The sequence below is a fragment of the Cnephaeus nilssonii genome, assembly GCF_951640355.1.
Source record: "Cnephaeus nilssonii genome assembly, chromosome: 6".
In the NCBI taxonomy this organism is placed as follows: domain Eukaryota; kingdom Metazoa; phylum Chordata; class Mammalia; order Chiroptera; family Vespertilionidae; genus Cnephaeus; species Cnephaeus nilssonii.
In genome coordinates, this window is record NC_137077.1 from 66,948,542 (window position 1) to 66,962,477 (window position 13,936).

A 13,936-nucleotide genomic window follows, 5' to 3' on the forward strand; every position below is an offset into this window, starting at 1 on the left:
TATAACCAGATGTTTATATTTTTAGATAAGTTAAATCTTTGTACATTTCACTCAGTGCAGGTCAAGAATAAACGACCAATTTTGATCATTTTAATATACTTTGTGGGAAAGTGCCTGAGAAATGGGGGAGGGTTAATACACTTAATAATCTGAGTAATACTTTTTTTTTTGGGGGGGGGGGGGGCACGTAGATCTCCTGGTTTCCCAGGCAGCTCTCTTTACAAAGCGCTGCATCCTGAATACTGAAACCCAACACTTCTCAGGATGTAAAATAAAACCATTAGTTCTCTCTGACCCTATTCCAGGATAATTTGACTAGAAATTAATAACTGTCAACTGGAGATATTTTGCTGGCACCAAGGCAAAATGAAGTGTGATTCCTCCTTCAGGTTATTGGCATTGCACACCACATTTACAGCCGGAAGATTAAGTTACTGGCTGGAGTGGGGATAAAGGATTTTAATTTGCAAAACAATTATTGCTTTTTTTGAGGTCATGAATTTAGTTTTCTGGATGTTTTAGATGTTTTAAAGTGCTGCTTCACTCAATCACTGAGTAACAAGCACAGTTAATGATACGGTTTTAGTGACTTTGTAATAAAATGTTCAGTGGTCTACATTTGAACAGTTTTTAAAAAATATTTTAAACAAAATCATTCCGTGTCTGAAATATGAAATGAATGAACAAACAAACAAATCAATGACACACAATGTTTACCTAATGCTAAATGCACTGGAATTTTCTGAAAGAAAAAAAAAATAGACCCCGTAAGATAAATTTAAATTGTATTTAAGTTGTATTTAATTGTGCTTTTTCTCCTCTCAGATAATTTCTGTTCATCCTACTGCTGGCCCAACATACAATTTTTTTCTTTCTTCATATGTGTTCTTTGGTGCTGACAATTCATAGGGCGATAGTCTTTTTTTTAAAATTTCTTTATTGATTAAGGTATCACATATTTGTCCTCATCCCCCCATTCCCATCCCAAATCCCTCCCCACGTATGCCCCCACCACCCCTGTTGTCCGTGACCATTGGTTAGGCTTATATGCATGCATACAAGTCCTTTGGTTGATCTCTCCCCCTTCCCCCCACCCTCCCCTACCTTCCCTCTGAGGTTTGACAGTCTTATCGATGCTTCTCTGTCTCCGGGTCTGTTTTTGTTCATCGTTTTATGTTGTTCATTATTTCCCCTAGATGAGTGAGATCATGTGATACAAGAAATACACTTATAAGAACCGAAAATGAGACAAGCAATAATGGTTATGCTGGGAGGCAAATGAATCAGTCTGTAGTGAGTTTCATTCTGGGCCAATTGTTCTTTTGAGTCCCAATTTCAATGTAGAACAGTTTCTTATGTGTACATGTCAGCAATGATATTTCAGTTCTGGATGGTGGACAAATGGTGTCAATGCAGGTCCAAACCTTTCTGGTTTAGTCCTGGGCAACCTGCAGCGACGCACAGCTGCTGACTGCTAGTATGGCAAGGCGTCGTCAGTGTCTTCCATCTCTGGACTGTTTCTCTTCTGTCTTCATGGCTGGAGCACTCCTGTCAATTCCTCTCTGTTGCAGGAATCCACATGGCCTTGGAGTTGTTTTCTGAAAATATACAAACATATTCTCGACCAAAAGTTAATAAAGGAATATTTTCTATAAATTTGACTTGGGATCCTTTTTCATTTTTTGCCCAAACGATTTTCCTTTGGCTTGTTTTGACACCATTTGTATTTTTCATGGGTGTCTTGCTGTTAGCATTACAAATGAAAGTTAATTTTCTAAAGTAAAAATTTTCTAGATGTAATTTACTTACAGGATATTTTCCTTACATGATATTCTTCTACTATCCCCCCCCCTTTTTATTTATTTAAATATTAGGAGGCTTTTGGAAATTTTATAATGTAGGGCGATAGTCTTGAATCTCTGGAGGCTTTTGTAGATATTGTGGAGAGGAAGACTTGGGTCTTTTCACTTTTTTAAAAAAATTCTTTATTGTTCAAAGTATTACATATGTCTCCTTTTCCCCCCATTGAACACTCCTTGACCACCCCCACCCCGCAGCACATGCCCTCATCCCTCTAGTGTCTGTGTCCATTGGTTATGCTTATATGCATGCATACAAGTCCTTTGGTTGATCTCTTACCCCTGCCCCCCCTCCCCTGCCTTCCCTCTGAGGTTTGGCGGTCTGTTCAATGCTTCTCTGTCTCTGGATCTATTTTTGTTCATTAGTTTATGTTCATTATATTCCACAAATGAGTGAGATCATGTGAAATTTATCTTTCTCCGATTGGCTTATTTCGCTTAGCATAATGCTCTCCAGTTCCATCCATGCTGTTGTGAATTGTAAGCGTTCTTTCTTTTCTACAGCAGTGTAATATTCCATTGTGTAGATGTACCATAGTTTTCTAATCCACTCATCTGCTGATGGGCACTTAGGCTGTTTCCAAATCTTAGCTATTGTAAATTGTGCTGCTATGAACATAGGGGTTACATATATCCTTTCTGATTGGCGTTTCTGATTTCTTGCGATATATTCCTAGAAGTGGGATTACCGAGTCAAATGGGAGTTCCATTTTTAATTTTTTGAGGAAACTCCATACTGTTTTCCACAGTGGCTGCACCAGTGTGCTTTCCCACCAGCAGTGCACAAGGATTCTCTCCACATCTTGGCCAGCACTTGTTGTTTGTTGATGATAGCCATTCTGACAGATGTGAGATGGTATTTCATTGTCGTTTTGATTTGCATGTCTTGGATGATTAATGACTTTGAGCATGTTTTCATATGTCTCTTGGTCTTCTGTATGTCCACTTTCAAAAAGTGTCTAAGTCCTTTGCCCATTTTTTGATTGGATTGTTTATCTTCCTTTTGTTAAGTTGTATGAGTTCCCTATAAATTTTGGAGATTAGGCCCTTATCGGATCTAACATTGGCAAATATGTTCTCCCATGCAGTGGACTTTCTTGTTGTTTTGTTGATGGTTTCTTTTTGCTGTGCAGAAGCTTTTTATTTTGATGTAGTCCCATTTGTTTATTTTCTCCTTAGCTTCCATTGCCCTAGGAGCTATATTGGTAAAGATATTGCTATGACATATATGTGATGTTTTGCTACCTATGGAGTCTTCTAAGATTTTTATGGTTTCCCACCTTACATTTAAGTCTTTTATCCATTTTGAGTTCATTTTTGTGTATGGTATAAGTTGGTGGTCTAGTTTCAGTTTTTTGCATGTATCTGTCCAATTTTCCCAACACCATTTATTGAAGAGACTGTGTCTTTTCACTTTTTAATCCCACCAAACTCTCATTAGCTGAGTGCTTTCTTTGTGTTAGGTGTTTCCCATACATGACTTTGCTTATCTCCCAACACTTTGGGGTGCTATTTTAATATTTATATGAGAAGCATGAGGTGCGCAGAGGTCTGGACACTGACAAAGGTCATAGAGCTAGTAATGGAAAGCACAGGGTTTGTGCAGCCTGGTTCCTAAGTGCACTATACACAGTTTTGCCACCCTAGTCCCCAGTGATCTGCCCATCTTCAACTGCGCTTTCCAAATCTTCATGATACTATAGTCTGAGATCCCTCAGCTAGATTCTCAGGGTCCAAGAAGATTTAGGTAAATTTGGGCTAATGGGGTGGCTTTTTTTGCATCTTCAGCAAGCGTTTAAAAAGAGGTTGAAAATGTGCATGGGGCACAGCAGTGGCCTGAGATTCTTTTGGATGGCAGCAGTGGCACCTGAACTCCCTGGGGCCTCAGAAATGGACACTGACAATCTGGAATCTAAGCAGGTACCTTGGAACATGGGAGAGGATTATGGTTGTGCTTATTTCTCACTTCTGAATCTTTCACTCCAATTGCACTTTAGCCGAAGGAGAAATTTGGATGGGCTCGTAAATTAAGGTGGAGAAAAATTTGGGCATGGAAGCAAGGCATAGCTGGGTTTGGATCTCATCTCTGCTGTTATTACCAAGTGAAATCAGGCAAGTTAATATGAGTCTCTCTCCTCATTTGTAGGATGTGAATAGCAAAACTTATCTCTCTGAATTGTCATGGGGATTAAATTAGGCTATATAAAGGGCTAGATAGTAGGCTATCAACAAATATTAATAGGCTTCCCACTTCCCAGAAATCCAGTGGATAAGGACAGCCAAGAAAAGCCTGCTTGGGTAGATTTTGTACTTGATTCTGTGAGACTTCTAGGCTGTCAGCCTGGGACTGTAGCTACTAAGGCATGCCAGCTTTGTAGTGTTTTATAATTTACCAAGCATTTTCAATTCCAACTCATTATTTCATTTGATTCTTATAAAACTCTCATGGTAGGGACATGCCTAGTACTTATATGTCTGCTGTTTAAACTCCATTTAATACAGATGAGGGGCCCGATGCTCAGAGAGGTCATGTAACTTAGTCAAAGTCATAGAACTGTCAGGTGGAGAGTCCAGGATAAAAGCTAGGTCTTCTGTCTTCATTAGTGTTTTCATTAGGGGTCTCTTCTGAGAGGGGGGGGGAGGGGCATATCATGCTGCAAGGTTCATGACATTCAGATCAGCTTGAACCTATAATTCCTACTTTCATTCTCCCGTGAAAGATGTGTTTTAAATAGAAAAGCATGCCTTGTAATAGACAATGCAGAATACATTTTAGTGATATATTTTAAGCTTGACAATTGATTTGTTGTGTCACCAAAACAAATATCGTTTCTATATTTTCAATTTTCATTTACATTTTCTCTAAGGTTTAATATCAGTGTAGCCATCTAATGAATTAAATTTGCATTTATTTCACTTCAGAAAGGTGAGAGAATTTCCCATTATAAATAATTTAACTGAAAAATTTACATACATTGAATTCTTGGCATTTCATTTTAATGGTATTGGCCATGGGAAGTAAACAGCAATCTAACTTGATGTTTGTTTGTTTTTTTGCATTTTGTCATTGAAAAGTCTTTAAGGTTAGCCTTTCTGAGTGAGATTGTATTAAGGGAATTGGTCAGATGAACAGTTATAGTTTTCTGATTTTATTATAGGTACCATAAATGATTTCTTTTGGAATGTCTGTCGGTGTGCATTGCTACCTTAAGAAGAGAAAATAGGAAGAGGATAATGTTTCCTGATAAGAAACATTTTGCAAAAGTGCTCAAATGAAGGTGTAGGTTAGACAGTCATATGCACCATATCTCTACTATTTCCCACTCAGGAAGTCAGGCCTGGTAATGAACTTTGATCGTTCCATTCAATATGAGCTAGTAGCCATAATGAATCAAATTACTCTATAACCTCATTAATACTAAATAGCTCTCTTTCTAGCCTTTGGTTTCCTATATAACTATCCATTCACATTTTGGTTAAGGACTTTCCCTAGTGCCTTTAGTAATTAATGGAATGGAGCATTCCTCAGCAGCTCTTAAAAAGCCGAAGATCATTTACTGTATTTGGAAAAATCCAATGGATGTCTGACAAGATGTGAGAGTTCCTTGCATCTGTCAATCTCGTATTTGATCATCAATGTACAGCATGTCAGTTAGATGGTCTCCGTAGGAGGAAGTAAGCCTTGTTAATCTCTATAAAAGCCAGAAATCGCTGCTCCATCATTCCAACTTAATGGCTGATTTTTATGCTCAAAGAACAGAGCATATACATTTAAAGTAGCAAGATCTCTGCAGATTCAACAGAATGCTAAGTGAAACAGAGATGCTTTCATCGCACAATATAATGAAGTAGAAACATGAGAAACATAAAAATTTTAAAAACATAAGCTTAAATGTCAGATTGCAGAAAAGCTCAACTTTTTTACTATGTCTGATGGAAAAGAAGTTAGAACGAAATATTGGACTGATCTTGCAAAAACCCAGGTTCAGATATACTCATTCCTTATTTGTTTTTGCATATTATTAAACATAAAAATCAGTTTTAAGTTTTAATTTCTTTTGTCTACAACAAAGAATGTGTATATTCTCATAGACCATGATGTAGCTCAGTTCATGATTTAGCAATGACATAAAAAGGTAGCCTTTCTACATCAGTATGCCTGAATTTTACTTTCATTCATAATCGCTAATAAAATAACAGTACACATATATTCAAATAATGGTACCAATGTGAGCTATAGGCAATATAGGTATAGAAAAAAAGTGAAGCTACTTTTCACATGTTCATGATTTTGTGTCAATGAGGTTTTAAAAGCAAATAATGGAGCATTTCTATCACTGTGGCTTCTGGATCAGGTATAATTTTGGTCAAACAAGCTTGATAAAAATTATAGCTTAGATGGATATATATCATTATCAGCTCTCAACTAAAGGAAATGCAAAGTTGGGAGTGCTATTACTTTGATACTCTTCTTCTAGCATAAAATTCCAAATACAATGGCCTTTCTCAGACTACAGATTCCTCCGTTTTCCTGCATTTTCATAATGCCATTTTTCTCCACCTCAAATTTGAATAACTTCCTGTATTAGTTTCCTAGGGCTGCCTTGACAAATTACCACTAACTGGGTGGTTCAAGATAACAGTTTATTTTCTCATAGTTCTGGAAGCCAGAAGCCTGAAATAAGGGTGCGGGGAGGGTTTGTTCCTTCTGTCTAAGGGACAATCCATTCCAGGCCTCTCTCCTAGTTTCCGGTGGCTGCTGACAATCCTTGTTGTTCCTTGGATAGCCCTCTGCTTTTTATTATGAGGATTTAGGATAGAGGATGACCTCATCTTGACACTTTTCATGTAATTATGTCTGCAAAGATCCTTTTCCCAGATAAGGTCACAGTCACAGGTACTATCAGCTATATGTGGGTCATATTCAGGAAAGGATCTCAGCCTGGATTAGGTGGCCTGCCTGCCTTGAACCAATCACTGTGTCTGTGAGTGAGGTACTAAGACTTGGGTATATCTTTCTTCTTTTTTCTTGCGGGGGAGGATGTCTTTTTGAGAGCCACTACTTAACTCACTATAATCCTTAATGCCCTAGTTCCATGAATTAGTCCAAATCTAACCTAAGTTTCACCAGAGATAGCAGAAAAATAAGAGCGTCAATGACAACGAAGCAAATTCTTTATAAAGTCAAATGACTTAAATATAGAGATTAGTCTTTTGTTCTCAGATTACTCTTTCCTAGTTCCTGCTTGTTAAAATGTGATGGTAATAGATAGCAATTGTTTTTAATTGCTGGATTAGGTGGCCTGCCTGCCTTGAACCAATCACTATGACTATGAATAAGGTACTATGATTGGTCCAGCCTGAGTCCCATGCCCAGCACTGAGGTCCCGTGATAGGCCTATTGCTAGTAGGAGGGAAGAGAAGATGTAGACAAAAACAAAAAAGACAGTAATGATCCTCTGTCCTGGGACACTGAGCATTGCTAGCATCACAAACCTGCTTTGTTTCTGGGCACTACACATTTCATGGCATTCTCAGGTCTTCACCGATAACCCATGGTCCTTTGACTACTTTGGTATTGATTTTGTGTATTCCCTGGAGACCAGCTAAGGTGCTGTGCTTGATGCTGGATTTAGATAAATAGAAATAATGACTTTAGGCATTAAATTAAAACACAACATGGCAAATAACCTTATCAGGAAAAAGTGCCATTTGCAGAGATAAAGGAATAGCTAAGCTTGGAATAGGTTAAGATTCCCAAAGGACAGGCGAAGTGTGGAGTGGGCCTTCCAGGCAAAGATAATAAATGGGATGTAAAAAAGCATGGGCGTTTGAAAGGGCACAACATGTTTGCAGATCAGTTTAGGGTGGGTGGTTAGGGAAGGGATGTGTGGTGGGGGAGTGCAAAACGAGGCTAGAGATTATAGGGTGGAAGGAAGCCTATACGACTTGGATTGCATCTTTCAGCAAGCCTCTTAAATGTCTCTGCGGCCTCCAGATTTTCCCTTTTTCAATTCTGAAAGTTGTTATCAAGTCATATTAAAAGTTTGCTTTGGTATGTCATTTTCCTGCTGAAAAACGGACATGGACATCTATGACCTAAAAGCTTGTATCTGTGTTTTAGAATTAATACAAATGAAGCACTTGAGACAGTGCCTGGCTCTTGATAAGTGCCCATTTTATGTTAATTACTTTTGTTGTTGTTGTTAGCCTGGCATCCTTGCGCTCTCTAGGGTTTTCTTCCAATTTTTGCTCTCATCATTTTCCACTCTGTTCAAACCAGGCTACTCACTGCTCCCCAAGTATGTTTTGTTTCTTTCCACCTTTGTTAACCTTCTGTATTACCTTCAGAGGTTGAATCTTATCCATACTTCAAAATCCCACTCAAAGGTCACTCCCATTTCTCTTAGTCAGAAATTATTTCTCCTTTCTTCTCATAGCATTTTGCTTGAACTTCTTTGATGACATTTAACATGGAGTCTTACACTATAGTTATTTATGCACATGGCTTTCTATCTAATTTTCTAAATTGGCTTGACTCTAATTGGTGCATGTTTTGATCTGCTTTCTCTTCCACCAAGGAGTACTAGTGGATATTTTTGATGTGGGTCTTCTTGTTGCCTTTCTTTATTGCGAAAGTGGGCTATATGTGTAGGATTGTTGCTGGACAGGGACCACCTAGAGCAGGCCTGCCTCAGGCCACCTGTAGTGTGCAGGTTCTTGATTTCATGTAGGAAAGATTGCATAATTTTGAGACTATGTTTATTAAACTGGAGACAATAAACAAAGGAAGGACTTAGGGAAAAAGAAGCAACAGGAGAGAGCCTAGGCAGTGCTCTGCTTTGGCTCCCTAGAAATGTTTTAGAAAAATGTGAGCCACGCAGGGCTGCTTTTAGCTCACTGGGAAGTCAGAGGAAAAGGGTGTATTGGAGACAGGATCAGCTGGGGACAAGCTGCCACTACCCGGTGCTCCTCTGATTGCAAGTCTTGTGGAGACCCTCAGAGTTTAAAAAGTTCATGCCCAAGAAGGGGCTCTCGAGCGAGCCCACACTGATATCCTTTGTTTTGAGGGTTTTATCTCTTTTCTACGGGTGAGAATCTTAGGGGAGGGTTTTAGCAGAATATTCATCAGCTTTCCAGGTGCCTTTTTAATATGCTGATGCATCAAAATAAGCATATGGGGGGGGTGTTTAGAATTATTCTTTGATCTGCTTTACTGTTTTTACTTTTATCTTGAGTCTGTCTGGCTTTAATGGGGTTTTTGTTATTTGTTTCCTTCACTTCATCTGTTTTTGGGTTTGGCTGGCACAAATGGCATTAACTGGGTTTCTCTTCTTTCTCTCCCCGACCAGTGTGATTGAAACTATGTATTCTCTGGTTGTGGAGGAGAGGTATACGCCTTTGCTCTCAAATGCCCTTGGTTAGGGAAGATGAGGTCTTGGGATTCACAAGCTGGCTGCAAGTGGTTCAAATTGTTTGGCCTTGTTTAATTTTCTTGTCTTAGTTTCCCCATTCCACTTGCCCAGGAACTTTCCTAGGTTCTTACTATCCTGCAACAGGATTGTCTGTAAGAGTCATAAAAAATGTAAGAACTTGCGTTCTCTAAGTTTAAGAGATGTATAGCTATTGATTTTTTTTTTTTTTTGGAATCTTTAACCAATGCAACAAGAGAAGATAATGGAACGAGGAACATGAGAAAGGAGGCAGCAAAATTATAAATATTTGCAGAAGATATAATTATCTACTTGGAAACCAAGTCAATCTAGTTGTGAGAATACTGATAACTTGAAAAGTTATTGGGATTATTTAGAGAGTTTAGTAAGGTAGTCATGAACAAATAATACACTTACAATATGCCTATTTAAAAATATGTGTGTATAATTTGAAGTGGTGACAATGAAATCTAATAGCACTAGTCACAGAAATAGAAAGTGCTTGAGAATAAATTTACCAAGAAATGTCCAGGACTATGTGAGAAATAAAGCCAAGCATTCCTGAATAACATGGAAGAAAACTTAAATAAGTGGAAAATATATCAAGTTTATTGGGACCTCTTAATATTGTGAAACAAGCTAATCTATGAATTTAAGATAAAGTCAAAATAAAATTTCAGTGGTCTTTTGTTATTTATTTATCGTTAGACCTTGAAAGTTGTTCTAAAATTTAGCCAACAGACTAGAGAGTTTTGAAAAAGGCAATTTGGGTTGGGAATAGTCCTATTCACAATTAAAACATATCACAGAGCTATATTTAAAATACTATAGAAAAGATGCAGAAAAAGGCACAGAGAGGGAAAAGTCCAAAAAAACAGACCCAAGAATATAAAAACATTTAATATAGTAACTGTGAACAAAGAAAAGGTAGATTATTTCATAAATGGCATTAGAATGACTGGCAAACTTTGGAAAAAATGAGGTTAGATCTCCAAGTAACATCCAAGCAGCACTTCTAAATATTAGTAGCTTAAAATGCCAACCATTTTATTACCTCACAGTTTATGTAGGTCAGAATTGTAGGAAGGACCAGATGACTGGGTTTGGCTCAGGTTCTCTCAGGCAGTGGCAGTCAAACAGTAGTGATTGGGTCTGGTACTGCAGGGTGTCCAAGCAGCCGGGCTCTGGTCGAGCGTCTCCAGTCATGGAGCCTCTTCATGTGAATTCTTCTCATGGACTCCTTTGAACATCCTTACAGCATAAAAGCCTCAAAGATAGCTTACATTTTTTTTTTAACATGAGGAATTATTTATTGACATAAACTTTTATACATCAGCATATTACAAGGACTTGAGCACATCACTGATGTTAAAATGGCATTTCAAGTGATTATAGAATTTTATATGGCTGTAATTACAAGTAATATAGATTTTTGTGTATTCTGTGGAGCATACTTTAATATTAAGGGTCTACATGTAATATAACTCCTGCCTACCACTGTTCAAACCATGCTGACATATAAGTTGGTGACTAAAGATTTCTTTTTCATGTCTCTGATTATTATGATTATTACTGGTTACATTGGATTCCTTAAAAATATTTAGGATTGTGCCTTAGGTTAAAAAGAGGAACGTGAATGCTTCTTGAGTATAAAAGTATAGAATTTATCAGTCTAAAACCAATATATTTTCCAAATAAGTATTTTAAAAGAAATGAACTTTTAATTGTGGAGCAAAGAAAAAATGTTTAGAAAGCTGTAGGTGTGAAGCCTTATTTATTTTTAGTTTCCAGAGCTATAAAAATTATTAGACTGTGTTCAGACTGTTAACATGTTGTCTGAAGCCTCCAAGAGCAAGTATTCCAGCAAACAAAACAAAAGTTGAATTGCCTTTTGTGACTGAGCTATGGAAGTCATGTGGTATACCTACTGTTATATTTTATCGGTTAACATTGAAAGACAAGCCCATCCAGATTTAAGGGTAGAGGACGTAGACCCACTTTCCTGATGGGAAGATCATCAACGTCATTGTAAGAAAGGCATGTGGGATGGAAGACAATGTTCCAGCCATCTTTGGGAAATACAGTCTACCAACATATTTCACAGGTTGATGATTGAGACCTCATGGAATAATCTGGGGGACAGTCTCCCCGTTTCTCTACACTGATAGCCATCATCATAGCTCCATGATTTTCAAATTTTAGCATGTGTCAGAATCACCTGCAGGGCTTCTTCAAACACACATTTCTGGGTCCCACCCCAGAATTTCTGATTCATTATGTTTGGGGGTAGGAAGGTGAACATTTGAATTTCTTATAAATTCTAAGATGGTGCTGAGGCCACTGGTCTGAAGGCCACATTTTGAGAACCACCATTCTAGGTCATAACATTTGTTGTTCTTGGTTACTAGTATCTTTCAGGTGGATACTATGGGCCATGTATAAAGCAGTTCTTTCCCATGTATTGAATCACTTTTCAGAGTTGTTCTCATCTACGTTCATGGTTGGCCTGAGGAAATTAGAGGGTTAACAAAAATAGGAAGGATTTTTAAGTCTTTGTGAGTCTCAGTTGGCTAGCCTGCAAGGATACTAGAGGTTTTGGGGGAGAGAATGCCACAGAAGATACTTTTTTTTTTTTTTTTTTGCTTTTGATCACTTCAAAGAAATATTCTGCCAAGGAGCCGGGGTGAAGCTTCTCCTTTCGCCTTCCATCAAAGAGCTCCTGATAACCTAAGACAAAGTCTATCTGTACAGTGATAGGCAACTCCCGTCCCAGGGCCCTGTTTGACAAGGCTTTTATATTGCTCCAAACTCCTCACCAAGTCAGAGTAGTGACTTGAGAAGCAACTTAGAATCAGTCTTGTTACCTCATCAAATTGAAATATTCTTTATAATCTCCTTTTTTTGGCTCACAAATTTCAAATATAATTAATACATGTGAAATAACCTAAGTTTAGCTTCAAAATCAATGCATGAGGCCAGGTCATATAACATAGTCTCCTGAAGTTGGTGATGATGTCATGGAGGCTCAGCATCCAGAAGACATATGCAGGTTTATTTTTCCTGGATTTGAAACCCAAGGTAAACAAATTTGAATTCTGTAACCTGGATACTCTGGCTGGCAAAGCTTACTCACAGTTGACTTAAACGTTCAACCAGATAAAGCTGGCAGAGCAGAGCATCTTTTCCCATTACTGTTCAAGGACAACTTTGAATATTGAGCTCTGATCCTTGTCTATATTAATCTAGAATTATAGTCCTGTCTAGTTAGACTAGATAAAAAGTTATTCAATTTAAGAAAAAGATGAATGACTTCTAAACTCAAATTATAGACCTATTAGCTTAATAGAAATTTACCTACCTACTTGTCTATCTAATATCTACCTACCTACCTATTTATCTCTCTGTCCATCTATTACCTTTCTTTTTTTAAAATATATTTTTATTGATTTCAGAGAGGAAGGCAGAGGGAGAGAGAGAGATAGAAACATCAATGATGAGAGAGAATCATTGATTGGCTGCCTCCTGCACACCCCCTACTGAGGATCGAGCCCGTAACCTGGGCATGTGTCCTGACCTGGAATTGAACTGAGGTCTCCTGAATCATAGGTCGACACTCAGCCACTGACCAGGCCATCTATCATCTTTCTTAAGCTATCTATTCAGTAATATGAACTCAGTAGAATATAGATCTAAAATATCTTACTTTTTCTCCAATAAATGGCTTCAAACATATGCAGTGGAATTGGCCCTTTTCATTCTTACCCACAATTGGGTAGATACCATTGTTTTTTAGTATACAAGTTCAGTTTAAGGGTTTTGTGTAATATCCAGCTCAAAGCCCTACATATCCTCTAACTTGCCCTTAACTAGGAAGATAGCATTGCTAGGAAAGAGAGAGTAACCTATCCTTTGTCTTTCCCTCTTTTTTCTTTTTTTTTTTTCCTACAGCGTGTCCTTTGGAATGTTGCAGTCTGGCAAGAAAGATGGAGGAAGGGGAAATTAATAGCACTGTTGTGGTCCTCTCTTTTCTTTCTTTCTTTTTCTTTTTTTTTTAATCTCTTGCAGCAACATTTTTTTACTTAATTTTTTTATTAAGGTATTATATGTGTACATATCTTACCATTGCCCCCTCCCATCCCACTCCCGTACATTCCCTCACCTCCCAATGTTTTGCATCCATTGGTTATTGACATACAATATTATTTTAGTTTCAGGTGTACAGCCCAGTGATTAGACATTATATAATTTCCTAAATTATCATCCCACTAAATCTCCTACCCATCCAACACTTTACATAGTTATTTAAATATTATTGACTATATTCCCTATGTTTACTTTACATCCCATGACTATTCTGTAACAACCAGTTTGTGCTTAATCTCTTCACCTTTTTCATCCATCTCCCCAACCCCCCTCCCATCTGGTAACTGTCAAAATGCTCTCTGTTTTCTCTCTCTGTGGTTTCCATCACACATTAAAAAGAGAGAGAGAGAGAGAGAGAGAGAGAGAGAGAGAGAGAGAGAGTTATCATCTTTCTGATGACAGCAAATACTCTGGTCTTGAAATTATTTTTTTCTTAATACCCTAAAGGATTTGGTAGCTGTGGTTTTATTTCTACTCTAGAAACTCCTGAGCACTGGGCCA